At 45.3% G+C, this 20,885-nt stretch overlaps 1 long non-coding RNA gene across 1 annotated transcript in view; it reads left to right on the top strand.

Annotated features, from left to right (window-relative positions):
* Positions 1–19,302, top strand: part of LOC310991392 — a 276,237-nt gene extending 256,935 nt beyond the window's left edge. Inside the window, exon 4 of the long non-coding RNA XR_014595615.1 lies at positions 19,267–19,302. This is a non-coding gene — a long non-coding RNA (uncharacterized lncRNA). The remainder of the gene's footprint in view (positions 1–19,266) is intronic.
* The last annotated feature ends 1,583 nt before the right edge of the window (positions 19,303–20,885 follow it).

Below are 20,885 nucleotides of genomic sequence, written 5' to 3'. Positions count from 1 at the left end.
CACATTGCTAGCTGAATAGCGTCCATAAACAAAGCCCGACTGATCTGGATTTATAAGAGTGGGGAGTAATTTTTCTAGGCGTCTGGCTAAAAGTTTTGACAGTATTTTGCTGTCTACAGGAATCAGACTGATCGGTCTATAGGAACCACATATGTCAGATGGCTTATCCCTCTTTAAGGTAACCGAGATATTAGCTGTGTTTAACGTGGGGGGGAGACAACCCCTATTAAAGGAATCTGAATACATGTCTGTTAAGGGACCAACTAGTTCTTGTCTAAATGTTTTGTAAAATTCCGGGCCGAAACCGTCCGGTCCCGGAGCCTTGCCTCCCTTAAGAGTGTGTATGGCTTGTAAGACTTCTTCTTTAGTAATTGGCTTGCATAGCTCTGCCTTCTGTGCGTCTGAAAGAGACGGTAATTTTATCTTGTTAAGAAATGTTGTTCTAGCCTCAGAAGAGGATGTACATTCAGAGCTATAGAGGTCTTTATAGAACAGTTTCATTACTTCATTTATATCAGATGATTTGAGGCATCTCATCCCGTTTTTGTCTATAAGGGATGGAATTACATTGGGATCGGTTTTACCTCGGGCAAGGCGGGCCAGTAATCGGCCTGGTTTATTGCCTGATTCAAATAGTCTGTGTTTAGCAAAAAAAATCTGTGTCTCCGCCTTCCTGGTTAAGAGCTGATTCAAAGCAGAACGGGCTGCATCCAGCTGTTTCGCAAGAGAGCTGCTATGAGATATCTTAAACTGAGCTTCTAGATTATCTATTGTCTTCTCTAAATCTAACTGTCTTTTAAGGGCGTCTTTCTTCTGTGCTGACGTATACGATATGATAGCCCCACGTATATATGCTTTGCCGGCTTCCCACAGCGTAGAAGGACTGATATCTGGGGTTTTATTTATAGAGATGAACTGCCGCCATTCAGATGTTATATACTCTGTAACAGAGTGGTTGCTTAGAAGGGTAGGGTTAAGCCTCCAGTGTCTGCAAGCAGGATCTCTATAAGGAGGAGAGATAGTTACACTGATGGGGGAGTGGTCAGAAAGAAACTTGGTGCCAATTGTGCAGTTCAGTATTCTGTTCAAAATTGTTCTTGAAGATAAAAAGTAGTCTATTCTAGAAGAAACCTGGTGGGGGATTGAGAAGAATGTGTAGTCTTTATCTAAGGGGTGTAGCACCCTCCAAGTATCATATAGATCAAAATCTTTACAAAATCCGCCCATTTTTGCACTTTTCTTAGAGAGAGTAGATTGGGGGGGGGGGGGGGGGGGTAAATCAATATTTGGGTTAAAAGCACAGTTCAAATCGCCTCCTAGAATTAAATATGGAGAAGAAAATGTTGCTAAATCCGAAATAAGCTGTGGAATGAAAGAGGCCTCATATATTGTTGGTGCATATATACAACCAAAAACTACATGTTCTCCATAAAGATAGCCAGACAGAATTACATAGCGTCCCTCTTTATCTGATAATGTTTTGTCAAGAGTAAAAGGCAGGGAGCGATGTAGGAGAATTGCAACGCCTCGACTTTTAGAATTATAAGACGAATAAAATACCTGACCTACCCAGCTTCTCCTCAATTTTATATGTTCTAGGTCTGAAAGGTGGGTCTCTTGGAGAAAGGCAATTTGGCATCTTTCTTTTTTAAGGAAGGACAGGATTTTCTGGCGTTTGATGACATGGTTAATGCCCTTTACATTAAAGGGATAGTTCAACATTTTGGCAAATTGGCCCATTGCCATAATCGCTATAGGCATAGCAGTAGGTTCGTTACCTTTAATTGTCGGTGTAAGCTATTTTTAGAACGGAGGAGCGGAGCGTCAGGCTGCTCAGGGCTACGCTATGGAGGCTAATGGAATTTCTTGGTTTTCCTCATTAAACTCATCAAATACACAACCCAACAACTCCAAAACGCTTTCGTGGACAAGTTGTGACCTGCACAATCACCACGCTATGAGATAATAATGGAACGTTACGAAACAGAGCCGTTTTCGAGGTAAATACAGGGTAAATACAGAGTCTGCTTGCTGAAAAACTGTCCCTGAACGCAACGCGCATCAGCGGTTTTGCATGAATTTACCTCTAAAACGGCTCCGTCTCGTAACGTTCCATTATTATCTCATAGCGTGGTGATTGTGCAGCTCACAACTTGTCCACCACAGCCTTTTGGAGTTGTTGGGTTGTGTATTTGATGAGTTTGATGAGGAAAACCAAGAAATTCCATTAGCCTCCATAGCGTAGCTCTGAGCAGCCTGACGCTCCGCTCCTCCGTTCTAAAAATAGCTTGCACCGACAATTAAAGGTAACGAACCTACTGCTATGACTATAGCGATTATGGCAATGGGCCAATTTGCCAAAATGTTGAACTATCCCTTTAAGTGAAACAATCTTAAGATCACTCATGTAGGGTTACGCCCTCTATACAGTAAGTGTTCTATGCAGCTATACATGAAACAGAGAAGAAAAAAGGCAGTGTCTGATATGGTAGTTAATAAAGGACTGAAGCCAAACACACAAGAAAAGAATACAATAGTTACTGCTGTCTGTAGAAACCCCTCCCCAAACTGAGGCTCTGAACCCTGAACAAAATAGAGCCCCCCAAACGAAAAAACAAGAACAAAGAACATCCTTAAAAAGGCGTTAAGAGTCTTGGGGCAGGTGAAGCAGAGAGGTATCCTCCCACCTGTGAGAGAAACGAACACACCAGCTGCAGGAATGTTCACATGCATCCCACTACTGATGCCTGTTCTCCGCAACCCCCCCGCCCCGCAGCCCAGGGACGTGCACATGACTATAGAGGGGCAGGGGCTCAACATCAGAAAAGGGCAGTATGTACAATTTTTTCAGGCCTTAATATCAAAATAAATAAATAAAAATAAATTACAGTCACTATTTAGTCGGTAGAGAAAGCCTGCACGCCTTCAGGACTGCAGTCAACATGCTGGACCAATTTCCCAACTTCCCGAAACAGTCCAGACTTCTGAACTGGTAGGCTAAGGCTAATATGGTATTGGGTGCACATTAACATTGCAGAAAAAAAAATCATGTGAGTGCAAGTGCAAAATAGAAGTAGGCTAAGCCTACAGGCTACACACACAAAACCAAGAAATGACTACTGTGACTGCTACTGTGCATATTTCAGAACAGCAGCAATATTTACCACAGCAAAGTCACAATTACCAGTAACTCAATATCTGGAAACAAATTCAAATAGTCAGTGAAATCAAGCTGAGTGAGTGATTCCTCCTGTTGCTGCTGCTGTTCACTACATTCAGGTGATGTTAGACAAAGGACGAGGTGGGGCTTAACTCTTAACAAGCAGTCAGCTAAACAAACTATATACGAAATATGACTCTTATTAAGCTCGTTGAATAAGTGGACGGCGACTTGTCAGAACCGACAAGGAAGTTATGTTGGTGGATTTATAACTCACAAGATTCGACACAAGTCGCTCCACTGTCACGTCTCATATACTGTATGTGCGGGTTATCGATGAGGCAGCAGCTTCTCTCTCTTTCTCTGGACGTGCATGTGACTCCCATGCACGCGCACCGCGGGGCAGCCCCCCCCCCCCCCCCGCCCCTCAGTGAGGGACAGAGTGGAGCAGCAGCGGACACACACACCAACGTACATACACAATACCGTGTATATTACAAGGAAATGCGTACGGTAGATAACCGTGACATTTTTACAGCGCGGTTGTTTACATCCTCATGCACAACAGGAATGCATTTATTGAAAAAAAATAAAAATAAATAAATAAAAAAGGGCACTTTTTAATACGGGGCAAAAAGGGCAGGGGCTCAAGCACCCTTTGGGCCCTATGTGTGCACGTGCCTGCCGCAGCCGACAGCTGATTATGAATCACGTCCTGTGATTGAAGCATATAGTCTCAAGAAATAATTAAATACCGCTGGGAGAGAAAAAAAAAAGAGAGAAAAAAGAACGCAGGCAAATTACCTGAGCATGTATCCATAACAGAAAAGAGAGTAAACATAGGCTATTGATTTTTTTTTCCCTTTCTTTTTAAGGAGCGGAAATCGTACTGACAACTGTAGTTGTGACGGCCACAGCTAAAATATCAATATACGAACAAATAAGTCCATCCATCTGAATAAAAATAATATTATTCAGGGAGAATCAAGACGTTAGGCTATAGGCTAATTAACGACAGGTACCTGTATCATGTCAGGGGAGAGGGACTCACTGTTGCTCTGAAAGTAAACTCCAAGTGATGAGGTCCACACCGGGGTGGATTATAAACTGTTCATCTTCCATTCGGCAAGAGTTTAATTTCTGTCCGCTGTGTAGACCGTGTTAAACACTTCAGTGTCATCAATATCCTGTGCCCGAGGTTAGACGCGTCTGCTCAGAAAATCCTCAGCTTCACGTGGGTTTTTGAAGGAGTGATCCTCGCCGTTCAGGGTGAAGCATAAGCTGGCCGGGTAGCGCATCTGGAACCGCAGCCCTCTCTGGATGAGGCGGTCACACACACCGTTGAACTGACGTCGGGCTTCCCTCACCTGGGGCGATAGGTCCTGACGGATGTAGATCTTGTCTCCTTGGAAGGTGACTTCGCGTTTCTCCCGGACAGCAGAAAGGATCCGTTGTTTGTCACTAAAGTTGTGTAACTTTATGATGACAGGTCGATTGTAATTTTTCTTCGCCGGACCTAAGGCTCTGTGTGCTCGGTCAATCTTAATGGAGCCTCGCTTGGTCTCCAGACCCAGTGTGTCTGGAAGCCAGGTCTCAAAAAACCTGACAGCCTGATTCCCCTCTGTGCCTTCCTTGAGGCCCATGATTCGTATGTTATCTCTGCGGCTCCTGTTTTCGCTGTCCTCGGCTCGGTCGGTTAATATCTTCACTTTTTTTTCGAGTTCAGCTAGCTTGTTCTCCAGAGAAGCTGTGCGGTCCTCGCCGTCAGAGATGCGGGTTTCAGTCTCAGCGATCCGCTTTGTGTTGTCTTCCACAGAGCGGCTCAGTTTGTCCAGAGTAGAATGCAGCTCTGCAAACTTCCGTTCCATGAGAGCGCCAATCTGTTTAGTAACTGTGTCGGAAACGGTGTTAGCCACGCTTTCCTCAAACGACGTGCTGCCGCCATCTTCCATGTTAGCTTCTGTATTAGCCGCGAGTAGCTTTTTTGTGTCTTGACGAGTTACGGTTTGCACGGGTATTTCTGACGCGGGGACAACTCGAGAAGTATTCCCTTTAGCGTTGGACATGTTCTCCAGCAAGTGTAGCCAGGAAATGTTGAGGTTTATCAGTTAAAAATTGAGTTTATCGGCTGACGGAGCGGGAGGTCGGCAAAAGCGAACCTCTCAGTGCAAGCGCATCACGTGACCACGAGAATGCATCTCTAAATCTAAATTACATAAGGAGAAATAAGAAATCAGCAAACCCATTCTTGCCTCATACATTAACTTTGATCTGTTCTATAGTTTTTTGATGAGGAAAAATATAACAAAACCGTCATCAGGCCAGGGCGATCCTCTTGTCACCTCCAAACTCACCTGCACCTCAATCACAGACCACAGCTGGTTTTCCACACGGCATCAATTGTGTGTGTGTGTGTGTGTGTGTGTGGTTGTGAATGATCCCTCGGTGTGTGAGCGGACTAGCGGAGGGTCCAGCCTCTCTCTCCCCGCGGTGACTGATGCTTATCACGGTGTGAACGTGGGCCGGTCGGGGGAGGACGGGCTGAGGCAGCTAAACTGAAAACTGTCGGAGTAAAGTCAGGTTGTTGTCGGTTGATCCGATGAATTATCAACTTTCAGGGTTGATCAGAATTTTCCTCTGGATGTAAACATGCTGTAAGAAATGATCACTCCAAGATCAGCAGAGGAGTCTTGATAACAGCTCCGCTGCTGCGGCGGCTCCTTATTAGCGGCAGTTAATGAAAAAAAGAGGGGGTTTTTTCTAGTTTTTAACACTGTAAAACTAGTTCACAGAAGGAGCAACACAGTAGAGGTCTCCTCTGTGTCTGTTCTAATCCAGTGCCTCCACAGTTTCATGTTTTACCGTCTCTGTCTGTAGCTATGTCCTTCACTTTCACTGTCTGTGGCTGTCAGCCAGCAGAGGCAACCAACACCGTGACGTCACGGACAGTCGAACGACAAGATGGCGGCGCACTAGCTAAATAACTAATGCAAAACGTCAAACTAAACTTAAAATTTCTCCTTAATGGTTACGTTTCATGTGTTAGTTTGACAATTTTTAAGTACAGTGGAAAACAGTTTATTGAAATATGTGTATTTGGCTGGCTGCTTCACCTCCACTTTAAGCTGATTTCTTGATCACTATAAACAAATGATTTAAACAGCATTTGTATAGAAATTATTCCGTCCCAAGCTGTAGACCATTCTGGTGTTCTGTATGAACCTCCGCAGACACCGTAGTCTGATGAAGTGCGCATGCGCAGTACGTGTTAGGTGTTGTTTACATTCTTGGCGGTACTGGCTTCCCGGTTTGTGAGTGCATGTTCTGTGTGGTTGCTGCAGATCTTAAATAAAGCACCGAGGTTGATTTAAAGTACGGACCAGTCACTTATTCACACGACACACCTCGACATGGTGTCAGAAGATGCCACGGACCTGTCGCCTGTGAGTTTCCCGTGATTTTTTCTTTTTTCGTCTCGAGCGGGGTGGACGACTCTACGCTGCCCTCATGTGCAGAGAGACCATGGCAGAGGGATTCCGCAGACCCGACCCTCTCGTTTTCGCCGGGAACATTGCTGAAAAATGGAGGATTTTCGAACAAGAGTACGATATCTTCATAGAGGCGGCGCACTCAGGCAAGCCTGCTAAAACAAAGGCATATATCCTCCTCAATCTCGCAGGAGCGGAGGCCATTGAACGGGAGCGTTCATTTGTTTACGCAGCAGAAGTACGAGCGCCTGGTGAAAACGGAGCCATCCTCAGTCGAGCTGAGTCCAGAGAGGACCCCGAGTGTTTGAAACGGAAATTTCGGGAAATATGTAACCCTCAAAACAACAAAACCGTGGAGAGACACAAGTTCCACTCACGAAACCAGAAGCAAGGTGAGACAATAGAGTCTTTCATCAGTGACTTAAAGATAAAGGCAAAAAATTGCCATTTTGGAGACCTGACAGATGAACTGGTTTGTGACAGAATAGTGTGCGGGATCAGTAACGACAGTATAAGGAAGACTTTGCTACGTGACAATGACTTAACCTTATGTGGCAAGGTGAAGAGGGCCCGGGCGGGGATTGAACCCACACCTCCCGGGTAAGAGTCATGTGCGCTTGCCAGTCACCCAAAGGGACATCCCCTTGGCCAAGTAGCCAGGGCACATGATCAATTGGAGGCATAGTGACAGGACCACCACTGTCACATCTCTCCCCCTCTTTTCACAAGCACGTCCTCGTGCTTCCGCGCAGGCTGCCACACATTAGGAATCCATGGACCCACCACTAGTGCTACATGGACCCTGCTCACAGCGCCAGAATGTGGCAAGGTGAAGAGGGCCCGGGCGGGGATTGAACCCACACCTCCCGGGTAAGAGTCATGTGCGCTTGCCAGTCACCCAAAGGGACATCCCCTTGGCCAAGTAGCCAGGGCACATGATCAATTGGAGGCATAGTGACAGGACCACCACTGTCACACTTAGCTAAAGCTATTTCAACCTGCCGAATATATGAGATGACTGAGATGAACACCAAGGCCCTAGCGCAGCAACAGGCAGCTACCACCATTGATGCAGTTCAACCAGGCTTCAATCGGGAATATAAAAAGACAATACACAGACCCCAAACAAGCACATGTAACACCAAGACCATTTCAAATTGTGACAATTGTGGAAACAGCCATGTGGCCCAGAGAAATAAATGTCCTGCATTTGGCCAGCAATGCCATAACTGCAAAAAATGGAATCACTACAAGAAATGCTGCAAGTCTACGCCACATGGTCAAGGTCATGAAATGAAAAGCTATGCAAAGAGAAACCAATACAGGCAATCAGTGCACCAGTTAGAGCTAGAAGAGCCAGAATACAGTGCGACTGATGACACTTTCTACGTGGATGGTGTTGAGTTAATTGACGTGTGTGTGGACACTGTCAATCCTCGGGCAGAGGAACGAGATGAAGGATTTGTTACATTGCAAGTACACAACAAGCCCATCGAGATGAAAGTAGACACAGGAGCAAAATACAATGTAATATCAAAAGACACTTTCAAACAACTCTCAAAGGGGCAAATAGCAAAATGCAGCAAAACCATCAACCTAGTGGCCTATGGAGGCAGCAGAATACAGACTGCTGGTTTAGTCACACTGCCTTGTCGTCTAGATGGACAGCAACACATGCTTCCTTTTTTCCTGGTGGAGCGTGATGTGTCACCACTGCTGGGATTTCATGCATGTGTGCGCCTGGGACTTGTCACACTGAGCCCACATGTCCACCAGATCAGCACAGAAACCAATGAGGACTTCACCAAAGACATTTTTGAACAGTACAAAGACGTGTTCAGTGAGGAGCTTGGAGAACTCCCAATCACATACTCCATGACCCTTCATCCGGCTGTACAGCCTGTCGTCCGTCCAGCACACCGCATCCCCCTAGCGATGCAAGCACGAGTCAAAGCAGAGCTTGACAGCATGACACACAAAGGTGTCATAACCACAGTGTCCGAGCCTACAGACTGGGTTTCGTCCATGGTCGTCGCACACAAAAAGGACAAACAGGAAATAAGGTTGTGCATTAACCCTAAAGATCTAAACACTGCCTTAAAGAGACCCCACTACCCAATGCGCAGTGTCGAAGAAGTTGCCACCCAGATGTCAGGTGCAGCACTATTCTCAGTGCTTGATGCAAAGAGCTCATTCTGGCAGATAAAGCTTGATCACGAGTCATCCATCCTTACCACATTCAGCACACCCTTCGGTCGCTATCGATTCCTCCGCATGCCATTTGGTATACGCTCAGCAAGTGAAGTTTTCCAACGCTCAATGGAGCAGCTGTTCGCAGGTTATCCATGCGCCATCATAGTAGATGACATCATCGTCGGGGGTCGTGATGCTGCAGAGCATGATGCTAACTTAAAAAAAGTGCTCGACCGAGCACGAGAGATAAGACTCAGACTAAACCCTCTCAAGTGCAAGTTTCGCCTCGACCAGGTCTGCTATGTGGGTCATGTGTTCACAAAAGAGGGCCTGAAGGCTGATCCCACAAAGACAGAGGCGATCACAAAAATACCAGTCCCAGAGGATGTTCCCGCCATACAGCGATTCCTCGGCATGGTGAACTATCTAGGGAAGTTCATCCCAAAACTCAGCGAGCTTGCTGCACCTCTCAGACAGCTCACACACAGAGACACTGCTTGGAGCTGGCTCCCACAGCACCAGCAAGCGTTTGACCACCTCAAATCATGCTTATCCAGCCCTCCTGTTTTATCCTACTATGACGTGAGAAAAGCAGTCAGACTGACCTGTGATGCATCACGTTATGGCCTTGGAGCTGCGTGTCTACAGGATGAGAAGCCGGTAGCTTATGCGTCTCGAACGCTCACAGACACAGAAACCTGTTACGCTCAGATCGAAAAGGAGCTGCTGGCGGTGGTGTTTGCTTGCACCAAGTTCAGAGACTGCATCTACGGGAAAGCAACGGTCATTGAAACTGATCACCAGCCCCTCGTCACAATCTTAAAGAAACCGATCCACACAGCTCATGCTCGACTACAAAGAATGCTGCTGCAGTTACAGGCCTATGACATCACACTCAGTACGTTTACATGCAGAGCTTAATCGAGCTATGCTCAAAATTCGATTTTGGCGTCAAGTCGGACTTCTGTCCTTGTCTCAAAATACATGCAACTGAGAAAATCGAATAACTGACGGGGTCCGCCCCCTCATGCGGCATCACCCGTCGTTTCAGCGGGTTAATACGCCCCCCTGTCCTGTTGACTTCTCTGTCACCTCGTAAAAAACTGAATATAAACAACTTATAAGCTTACTAATAATAAATTCTCAACTGCAGTTCCTGACCAGACACGTCAGTCTGGGCCGGATTCGCGCTGAGAATAGGATACGGGCTTCCTTTTTTCATCTCTCTCTCTCTCTCTGTCTCTCTCTGTCTCTCTCTGTCTCTCTCTCTCTCTCTCCCTCTCTCTCTCTCTCTCTCTTTATTTTATTTTTTTAATAAAACACTCTTGCTGGTTGCGCTGTGTGAAATGCATTGAATCGGCGCTGATGTTGGGTTTTTTTTTCTTTACTTTGGCTGGCTTCTCTGCTCCACTTTGTGCCGTCTCTACGGTTGTGGAGCATGCGCACATGCATTGTCCAGTTATACTCTGATTAAGGTGTATACATGACGGAGAAAATCGAATTCCAATCGCATTATCTGGGTGTCTTAATCGGAGTTCTCAACTCCGATTTCAGTCGGACTAAGGTGTTTACATGCACTTCAGTTATCCAGTTATAGTCGGATTAAGGCAATAATTCGGTTTTTTCAAGTGTCATGTAAATGTACTGACTGATCTACAAGAAGGGTAAGCACAAGTGCTTCCCAAGCATCAGTTACAAATGACACATTTGAAGTGATGTCAGTCAGCTACATTTCAACTGCCAGGCTAGAGGAGCTACGAGCCCACACAGCACAAGACCAAGTCTTACAGACTCTGAGCACTGTCATTCAACACGGTTGGCCTGACAAAGAGCGCCAGCTTCCCCTCTCTATTCGTCCGTTCTTCCACTACAGAGATGAGTTAGCAATGGAGGATGGCATTGTTGTTAAGAGTCACAGAACTGTCATTCCACACTCCTTACAGAAGGAATACATCAACATCATGCACAGAGGTCACCCAGGCTTAGAGTCAACCAAGTGCAGGGCCAGGATGACAGTCTTTTGGCCAACGATGGACAGAGACATCACAGAGAAGTTGCTGTCATGCTCAGTCTGCAACAGCACCCGCGCACACCAACAAAAAGAACCCCTGCAGCCACACCCAGTTCCAGTTTTGCACTGGTCCACAGTTGCTACTGATGTGTTTGAGTGGCATGGACAACAATATATGGTGCTGGTAGACTCATACTCAGGGTGGTTTGAAATTGACCTCCTTAGTAATACATATTCAGCAGCTGTAATCACAAAGCTCAAGCGTCACTTCTCTGTTCATGGATCACCTCACACTCTGATAACTGATAATGCAAGATATTACACAAGCCAACACTTCAAGGAGTTTGCCGAGCAGTGGGACTTTGTTCATGTTACCAGCAGCCCCGAGTACCCACAATCAAATGGGCTAGCTGAACGGGCAGTCCACAGCGCAAAACAGCTGATGGAGAGATCTCATCGAGACGGGACTGATGTTTTTCTCAACCTGCTGAACATCAGAAACATCCCCCGCGACAAAACACTGGGCTCGCCTGTGGAGCATCTGATGTCACGACAGACACGTTCAACTATTCCTGTCAACAACAGACTACTAGCACCAGCCCCAAAGAACACAGAGCAGGTCACTGCCCAGCTCCAAAAGAAAAGGCTCATCCAAAAGCAGTACTACGATGCCTCAAGTCACCCACTCCAGCCGCTGGCAGAAGGACAGATCATCAGGATGCAGACAGCCAAGCAGTGGCGGACTGGGACAGAAAATAGGCCCTGGCATTTTTGACAGAGAGAGGCCACACATTATATATATATATATATAATACCGTAAAACTTCAAATAAGGGCCGAGTCCCAAATTGCCGCCGGTCCCAATTAACCGCCGGGTGTAGCAAAATATTTTTTATATTAAACGCCCATCCCAAATAAACGCCGGGTCAAACATTGTTTTTCTGGTTGTCAAAAAATATTCTATGCAAATATAGCGGGTGTCTCGTGACGTTAAAGACGGCCGAGGACCGACGAGACGTCAGCTGGTTGCTCCTGCCCGGTCTGTCCACTCCTTTCATCCACACTTCAGCTCTGTCCTGGGCTGCACCGTGTCAGCTCGGCTCGCTCCTCGTTTTAAATAATAATAATAAAAAAAAGGACGGTGGTGCAAGCCAACACAGGTGCTGAAGTGAGGGAGAGGAGTGGAGAGACTGGGCGTCCGCAGGGTTTTTGCAACTTGCGGCGGATCAAGAAGGGCGGAGGACCGACATGACGGGGGGTCTCGGTCTCCTGGTACCTGTGCGGGCCAGGACCGCGGAGGTCAGCGAGAGAGAGAACAAGTCCGCCCCGGCCGTATTTACAGTAATGCCTTGAGAAACGCACGTATCATTCCACCGCCGCCTGCCGCCACGGAGTGAAGCCTCTTTCCCCAGAAGGAGGTCCAGGTTGAACACTATTAATAAACGCAGGTCCCAAATAAACGCAGGTCCCTAATAAACGCCGGTTGATTTGAGCGATTTAAGCAAATAAACGCCCGGGCCCTTATTTGGTGTTTTACGGTATATATATATATGTGTGTATATGTATAGCCTATATATATATATATATATATATATATATATATATATATATATATATTGCTTGAAATAACAGCAATATGAATGGAAAGCATAAGGAACATCCAGATCTGGACGTTTCTTATGCTTTCCATTCATGGTATTACAAAAGCAGCCTCGTTTGGTGGATTTTTGGTGTCACTCAACCGTTGACGGGGAGGAGTGAGTGTGAAGTGTAGCTCAACTGGTAGAGCACCTAACCTTGTGATCAAAAATCTTGCTCCTGTGTGGGATCGAATCCCTCCATAACCCTCTGAGTTTGGATAATGCATTTTCTTTCCCCATCATTATGATCACTCTGTCAAAGTTAACGCGTTAACGCGAAATGCTTTTAACGCTTTTACGCTTCGACTAGCAATTGTTTTTTTTCCCCCAATCGCCTGTTCATTCAGCCTGGGGAGGGAGATGAGAAGGGGAGGGGGGGTGGCGCAGTCTTAGTTATAACCTGCATGTTTTTTCTCCTCATGTTCCTACACTAAAGAACCTGTTCTTCTTATCACCAAACGAGGCTGCTTTTGTAATACCATGAATGGAAAGCATAAGAAACGTCCAGATCTGGATGTTCCTTATGCTTTCCATTCATATTGCTGTTATTTCAAGCAATATATATATATATATATATATATACACACATATATATATATATATATAATGTGTGGCCTCTCTCTGTCAAAAATGCCAGGGCCTATTTTCTGTCCCAGTCCGCCACTGGATACCGGTAGTTAGTAAATTCATTAAAGACGTGGATTTAAAATCATTGTTTAATTTTATGGCCTTGCTGCCCTGGCTTTTGGCCTTTGTGCCCTCAAAAAAATGACAACACCTAAGGCCAAGTGGCCCTGCCCCTAAAATGACGAAATTCCAGGCCTGCACATAACGCCCGTTCAAATAAACTTCAACCTCCTTAGGAACACTTAGCTTAAATTGCTCCGAGAGGAGCAGATCCCTAAGCTGCAAGTGGTCAAAAGCCTGACATGCCTTAATCCAGCGGTCAAAAACCACCTCCTGTCGCCGCCACAAATCCAAATAAAAATCACCCGGCTGTCTTCCGAGTTCTCTGAATTGCCTCCTATAAGTTATAATAATAATAATAATAATAATAATAATAATAATAATAATAATGCATTTTATAATCGAGATGGGATGTGACAAGGGCGTTGACCAGAGTCAAAGTGCTGTTAGAGGAGAGAGAGGGGCGGAGGCGGTGATCATTATTAACCTACACATTTAATGACCTTATGTCGGAATGGCGGAACGTTTCCAAAAAAGGAAAGTACCGCCATTCCGACAATGGAAACAAAAATTGTCGGAGTGGTGGGACGTTTTCAATCAATGGAAGTGCCGCCATTACGACAACTAGACGTCAACGTCGGAGTGGCGGTATGTCGGAATGACCCGCGGATACCGTTAAAGCTATCGCTAACACTACTGACTCTGTTAATGAAAAGGTCCAGACTCGCTCGGCTGGTCCGAGCCCAAGTTTACACCCCTCTGTTTCTATCTAACCTGGCTGTATACACCTTTTGATGAGCCGCTCAAAACGACTCGGTTGCCTTTTCCCGTTTCAAAAACCGAGCCAAAACTAAGCTAAACAGAATAACCCTGACCTACCACTAATGCTATCGTTTAATGCTAATACCATCCAAAATATACTAACTCACAAAAGGTTTGGATCCGCGGACGAGCCCCCATAAATATGTCGCGACCATGCACCACCCTGGTAAGTAAAGTTTTACGGTTAGGGCTCTAACAAGTCTAGGCTACAGGGATGACACAGGTGCACATATTTCTATTGCTGAAAACCTGGAGCTTGGTGGGATTCACTGCCATATTCACTGCCATATTGTCCAATGTTCAACTTACCGGCTGCTTCCCGCTCACGGGAGCGTACCTATGTTCCCTGGGTTCTATCGGGGAACATAGGACCTTTTGTTTTAAAAAAGGTCCTATGTTCCCCGTTTTTTCCAAAAAAGGTCCTATGTTCCCCGGTTTGTATGGAACCGGGGAACATAGGACCCTTTATTTAAAAAGAAGGTCCTATGTTCCCCGCTGTTGCCGGGGAACATAGGACCTTCTTTTTAAATAAGGGTCCTATGTTCCCCGCTGTTGCCGGTTGACACACACGCACGTTTTAAGACATGCGTACAGATGTGATACAGTCAGTGGAAGCTTAATAAATAAACACAAAGTCTCCCCCCCGTGTGCAGGTGTGTGTGTGTGTGTGTTGGCGCGTGGTGAGGGCGAGTGAGGGAGAGTTTGTTGGTCTGTCCACACGAGAGACGCCGAGGTGACCACGCCAATCCTCTCCCTCGTCCCGCTTGGCTGCAGACGGACCCGGCCGTGCTGCATCCAGACGGGCCTTTACAGGGTAACAACACACCATAAATAATCCACTATGATGCTTTGGAATCGCCCCCACACCAGCCGTCCAAACGCCGACTGCCACGGTCCCATTAATGCACCTGTGCGCATTACGCACACAACTTACGGCAAAAAAACAAACAAAACATTCATTCATTCATTCATTCATTACAGGTCCGCACATCCCCGTGCGCAAACGCCAAGGATAATTGATCATGAAAAAAATGGGGAGCAAAGCTGCAAATCAACGAGCCCATAGCTCCAACAGACTATAGGCAAAACCCAGTGGATCACTACAAGTTGTTGCAACTTTGGGGAATTTCCTCCGGATAAAAAAGGCTTACAAACAGGGACCAGGACAGCTTTATAATATGCACAAAGATCCAAAGGAAACGAAAGGTAAAGAAAAAACAAACAAACAAACAAAAAAAGCAACAGCACGAAGTAGTTAAAATGTGTGTTTTACGCATGCCTCTGTGCGTCTGCCTGTTCAGCTCCACCTACACGTAAAATGACATTTGGCTCAGCCAAGACGTCCGTTGTCTATGCTCACAACCATTACAACAAACGAAATTATTCCAAGCAAATCATTTGGTGATTTGAAAGCCTAACAAATTGACATTTTCATTCTTTAAGATGAAGAAACTTTGTCTTGAGCAAAACTTCTTTCCTGCCACTTCTTTCTGTCATTTTACTGCACGTTTGTTACCAGTTTCCATCATATTTGTATCACAATAAATCCTGAGAAAATGTTTATTATAGCAGCAAAAGGAAATGTGCAATAGTAAATCATATGCATTAGGTTCTCAAATCAGCTGTTAATCTGCAGGGAGGGCAGGAGTCATAAACTGAAAAACAAATGTGTAGACGAACAGGAGGGTTACATGCTGCCATTCCGACATATCGCCATTCAGACATTTTACTATTCAGACATGTCACCATTCAGACATACCACCATTCCGACATGCAAACGTCCTGCCATTCCGACAGTTTCGTCCCGCCATTCCGACAAGGCTTTAATTTCCATAAGGAAATGTGCGTTACTCCGAGCGGCGGTTAGGTGTATGTGTGTATGTTTTTTTTTTTTTTCATGTTTTAAGACATGTGTACAGATGTGATACAGTCAGTGGAAGCTTAATAAATAAACAAACACAAAGTCTCGCCATGTACAATCACACACTCCGATGTCAGTTTGTAACAATTTCCCTTACAATAAGGATATAAGGGGAACTGACACAACTGCTGCAGGCGGATCTAGGCTCGCGCTACTGGTGCGTCCAGGGAAGCAATAATCAAAGTCGCTACTTAGAGTCTCTGTATTTCACTGAACTCAAAACGCGCCCATCACAGGCGTCATATAATAAACTATTACACACAGATCAACAGAACCCGAAAGCCCTCCCCCCCTCCCACTGTCCATTAAGTCCGAGTGGGAATCAGTGTGTGTGTGGGTGCGCGAGCGCACTGTCACTGTCCGTGCCGGCGTGTATGTGTGTGTGCGGGGGTGCGCGAGCTCACAGTCAATGTGCGTGCGTATGTGTGTGTGTGTTGGTGCGTGGTGAGGGTGAGTGAGAGAGAGTTTGTTTGTCCTACTGTCCACACGGGAGAGACGCCGCGGCTCCGCCGAGGTGACCACCAGTCCTCTCCCTCGTCCCGCTTGGCTGAAAACGGGCTGTGAGGTGTCCAAACGGGCCTTTATGATCCACAGGGTAATCCACCGGGAAAAATAATCCACTATGCCGCCTCTCCTCCCCTCTCACCACGTCACTTCTCCATTTAAACCCTCGGTCCCACTAATGCACTTTTACGCATTACGCACACAACTTACAGCAAAAAAGAAACATTCATTCATCCGCGTCCCAGTGCACAAACCACAAGGATAATTGATCATTTCCCTGGCCTAATACACAATGAAAAAAACCTGGGGGGCAAACCTGCAAATCAACTACCCCAGCTGGCCAGGCAAAACCCAGTGTATCACTACCAGGACGGCTCCATAATACGCACAAAAATCCAAAGGAAACGAAAGGTAACTTTAAAAAAAAAATAGCAACAGCACGAAGCAGTCAAAATATGTGTTTTACGCATGCCTCTGTGCGTCTGCAGATCAAATTGTCTATAATTAAACTTGGAGCCAGACCCGGCCAGGCTACAGGAGAGATCAAAAATATGCAGGGGTCCAGGACCCCCATGAGAACCACTGATCCTGTTGAACGTACTGTAACCACTGTGATACAATAAAAAACAACATCACTGATCTGATTCACCGGCGTAGCGGTCCCTCTCTCCATTAACTCTCTAGCTCTCTCGACCACAGCTGCAAACTAAGTAGCACAGCGCCAATAATAATAATAATAATAATAATAATGCATTTTATAATCGAGATGGGATGTGACAAGGGCGTTGCCCCAGAGTCAAAGTGCTGTTAGAGGAGAGAGATGGGCAGGCAGGGAGGCGGTGATCATTATTAACCTACACATTTAATGACCTTATGTCGGAATGGCGGGACGTTTCCAAAAAAGGAAAGTACCGCCATTCCGACAATGGAAACAAAAATTGTCGGAGTGGTGGGACGTTTTCAATTAATGGAAGTGCCGCCATTACGACAATTAGACGTCAATGTCGGAGTGGCGGTATGTCGGAATGACCCGCGGATACCGAACAGGAGAGCTGGTAGGAAGAAAGAAAAGAAAGAGTCAGAGCGCAGCGCATCCTGTGGATAAAGATGCATCCGCCGCGATCTCCGTCTCTCTCTCTCTCTCAGTGACGCGCTGTCATTCATTTCAGCACCGAGACAGCGGACAACGCGCTTGGTCACAGTTCAGCACTAGACAGAAGATATCAGTAGTTCACTCTGTGGCAAATACATCCATGGCACTGTCCATAAGGCAGAAAGAGAACTCAACACTGTCTTCTCCACAAGTAGAAAAATATAATAATAAAATAATAATATAACGCATTTTATAATGGGCTGGGTTGAGGGTGAGGAAGAAACTCCGATCTAAAATATCAGATTATACCACTTTTCCTTGGTCGATTGAGTCCAGTAAAAAGTATGAGAGAGAGAGAGAGAGAGAGAGAGAGAGAGAGAGAGAGAGAGAGAGAGATTCTCAGCGTCCGTCAACCGGCAACGGTGGGGAACATAGGACCCTTTATTTAAAAAAGGGTCCTATGTTTCCCGGGTCTTTGGGTGAACAGTGGGGAACATAGGACCTTTTTTAAAAAAAAGGGTCCTATGTTTCCCGGGTCTTTGGGTGAACAGTGGGGAACATAGGACCTTTTTTTAAAAAAAGGGTCCTATGTTCCCCGGTTCCATACAAAGCGGGGAACATAGGACCTTTTGGGTGAACAGCGGGGAACATAGGACCTTTTTATAAAAGAAGGGTCCTATGTTCCCCGGTTCCATACAAAGCGGGGAACATAGGACCCGGGGAACATAGGGATGATCCCCCGCTCACCACCTGTAGCTGGTCTGCGTGGCCTTCCTGGCAGACCCGCGTCCGGCTCCAGTGGCACCGGGCCGGCCACCTGCTCCAGCGTCCTGCGTGTGTCGACCTCCGTCCGTCGTCACACGGTCGCGGCTTTGTCAATTCTATTTTGTTTAGATGAGACAATAACTAAAACGATAATTCACTCTTGAAGTGGAGGGGGTCCTTCCCATCGTCAACTCCCTTGACTTCTCCTCAGGGCGGCCGCCCCATCAGTCCACGAGACTCTCTCCTTGGCTTTTTCCCAGACTGCCCCGCTCCTTCTGCTCACGTCAGACTTAAGCAGCCAGGTAACCAGGCAACCAATCAAACATTACACAATATGGCAGCCCCCCCCCCTTCTCAAACCTACGAAAGTGACCCCAACAATCCGTGATCACTATAAGCTGTTTTCACTGTATTTTGATTGGTTAAAACAGCCTTCCCATTTTACCTTGCATCGCCACAGTCAGTGGTTGTGGCATATTACACGTGCATTGTGTCACTTGGTAGCAGATTCCACGGTTGTGTGTACGGAGTATTTTTATTACACCACTCGTGTGGACGTGGAACAAAACTCGGTTTCAAAAACAAACAGGCTTGTGTGTGGACTAGGCCTCAGTCAGGAGGGAACACACACTCTGTTGTTTTTACTTTGATCATTCTTCATCTCATTAAACTGTGGGATTTACTAATAACTGATTAAAAATAAATACATTTGTGCGCTTTCTTCCTCTTCAGTAGTCGTGGTAATGACTGGATCTGTTTATTTCTGTACAGGCCCTCGTGAAGAAGTCCAACGTTACAGTGAGTTAAACTGAACTGAGTCAGAACTGTTTTGTTGTTTGATCACATCTGAAACTTTACAGTTTAAACTGTGGGATTTAATCAGCTCATTAAAACGCCAATTCATTGATTTTAAATGATCATTTGTTCTATTTCTTATTCAGTAGTAATGACTGAATTAATCTGTGTGATTCTGTCCTTCACAGTGAGAGATGCTCCAATAGCCATCCAGGATGCTGCAGGTAACTGCACTGATTTTCACCTGTTTAAATTATTAAATATTGTGAAAGAACACGTGTGTAATAATGTAGTGAACAAAAAAGTGTTAAACAAACCAGAATATGTTTGGTCAAGAGACAGTTTTAAGGAGGAATTTATTTCCTTCTTAATGTTTTTGAGCCTGGTTCTAAATGAACGTGTGCTCTTTGTTCTTCAGTGGTAATGACAAGGCTACTCTCTCCCATTGATCTAATCTAGATCTACTGTGTCACAACTTTGTTCAGATTAAATTATGTTTGAATCTGAATTTAACTGCAGTCAGAACTACACTGCTGTTTAGTCAGATTCACATTTATAGATTTTATCTTCAGGATTGAAGATCTTCGGTACATCAGCCCAGTGATCTAACCACTTCACCATAGTTACATTCAATGAGAGAAGGGTAAAAGAAATCCCTGTATAAGAGGCTCACTGACTTCTGCTTATAAAAAAAGAATAGAGTAGAAATGAGCCACATCAAGTAAGTAGAGGACTTTTTTGTGACTTGTGACTATTTTTTGGTGAATTCAAACAAAGTATAATGCCCATTCTAGTGAATTACAAAGTTGGAATCAGAAGTCAACCAATGACATGGCTGAGGAAGGAATCGAACCCATGACCTCATGATCACTAAAGCTTTACTCTGCCGCTGTGCCACAGAGACCACACTGTTTCCAAGACTGTTGTCATTCATTGTAATGTGATGATGTGGTACAAATAATCAATGACATAATGAACACCTAATTGAAGGCGGGGGGGCGGTTCTGCCAGTGAAGTCCCATAGTGGGCAGCGCAGGACAAGAAATGATGGATACAAATCATTCAAGAGCTTTAAGCCTGTGCATATTCAAGAGCTTTGCTTTTCTCTGCTGCATTCTTGGTTTTCAAAGTTCCAGTGCAAATCAATCTTAGTGCAGTGGTATAAACAAGAAAAATGTTAACACAAACCAAGATTGAAAGAGGTAAAGAGAATAGGTGGGGGCATATACTGTATGTATTATCAAGTTGGATCATGTGACCAGACCAAGTGGTATTGGTTAAAGTTCAAAGTGGCTGACACACTAATAAGACTGCTCAGGTGGGATTTGAACCAGTGACTTTGTGGTTGGATGGCAGAAACCTTCTCCACTGAGCTATTCCAACACTTCTGGTGAAGCAGAGGTTGAGACTTTGATGAATGTGAGATTTTTCAATGATGCTTTAAAAAAGAAGAAAAGAGTATATAATTGCATTGGGTTTGGATGGCAGAGAGAGAGAGCACCCAGGCTGCATTTAAAAAATATTTCAAATTATTCTCTGAGTCCCTGTGCATTTTTGAAGGCATTGTGCGACAGAAGACAAGTGTGGCTACAAACTGTTTCCAAAATCATGAGTGTAGAGTGTCATTTGTAGCTTTGCTGGCAGTTTCAGAAGAAAAGTTCCAGTCACTTTTTTGGATCTCCTGCACTATACGATGATGTCACTCACTCTGACCCAACGCCATACACACATTGAAAAGTGTGAAATTTGTCAGAAATCCTCATGTGCTTTTAAAAGATTTATCTCAAAAACGGTACAAGCTATGAAA

This window comes from Trachurus trachurus, assembly GCF_905171665.1.
Source record: "Trachurus trachurus genome assembly, chromosome: 9".
Classification (NCBI taxonomy): Eukaryota; Metazoa; Chordata; class Actinopteri; order Carangiformes; family Carangidae; genus Trachurus; species Trachurus trachurus.
The sequence above is the reverse complement of the archived record's forward strand: the minus strand, read 5'-3'. Positions and strand labels throughout refer to the sequence as shown.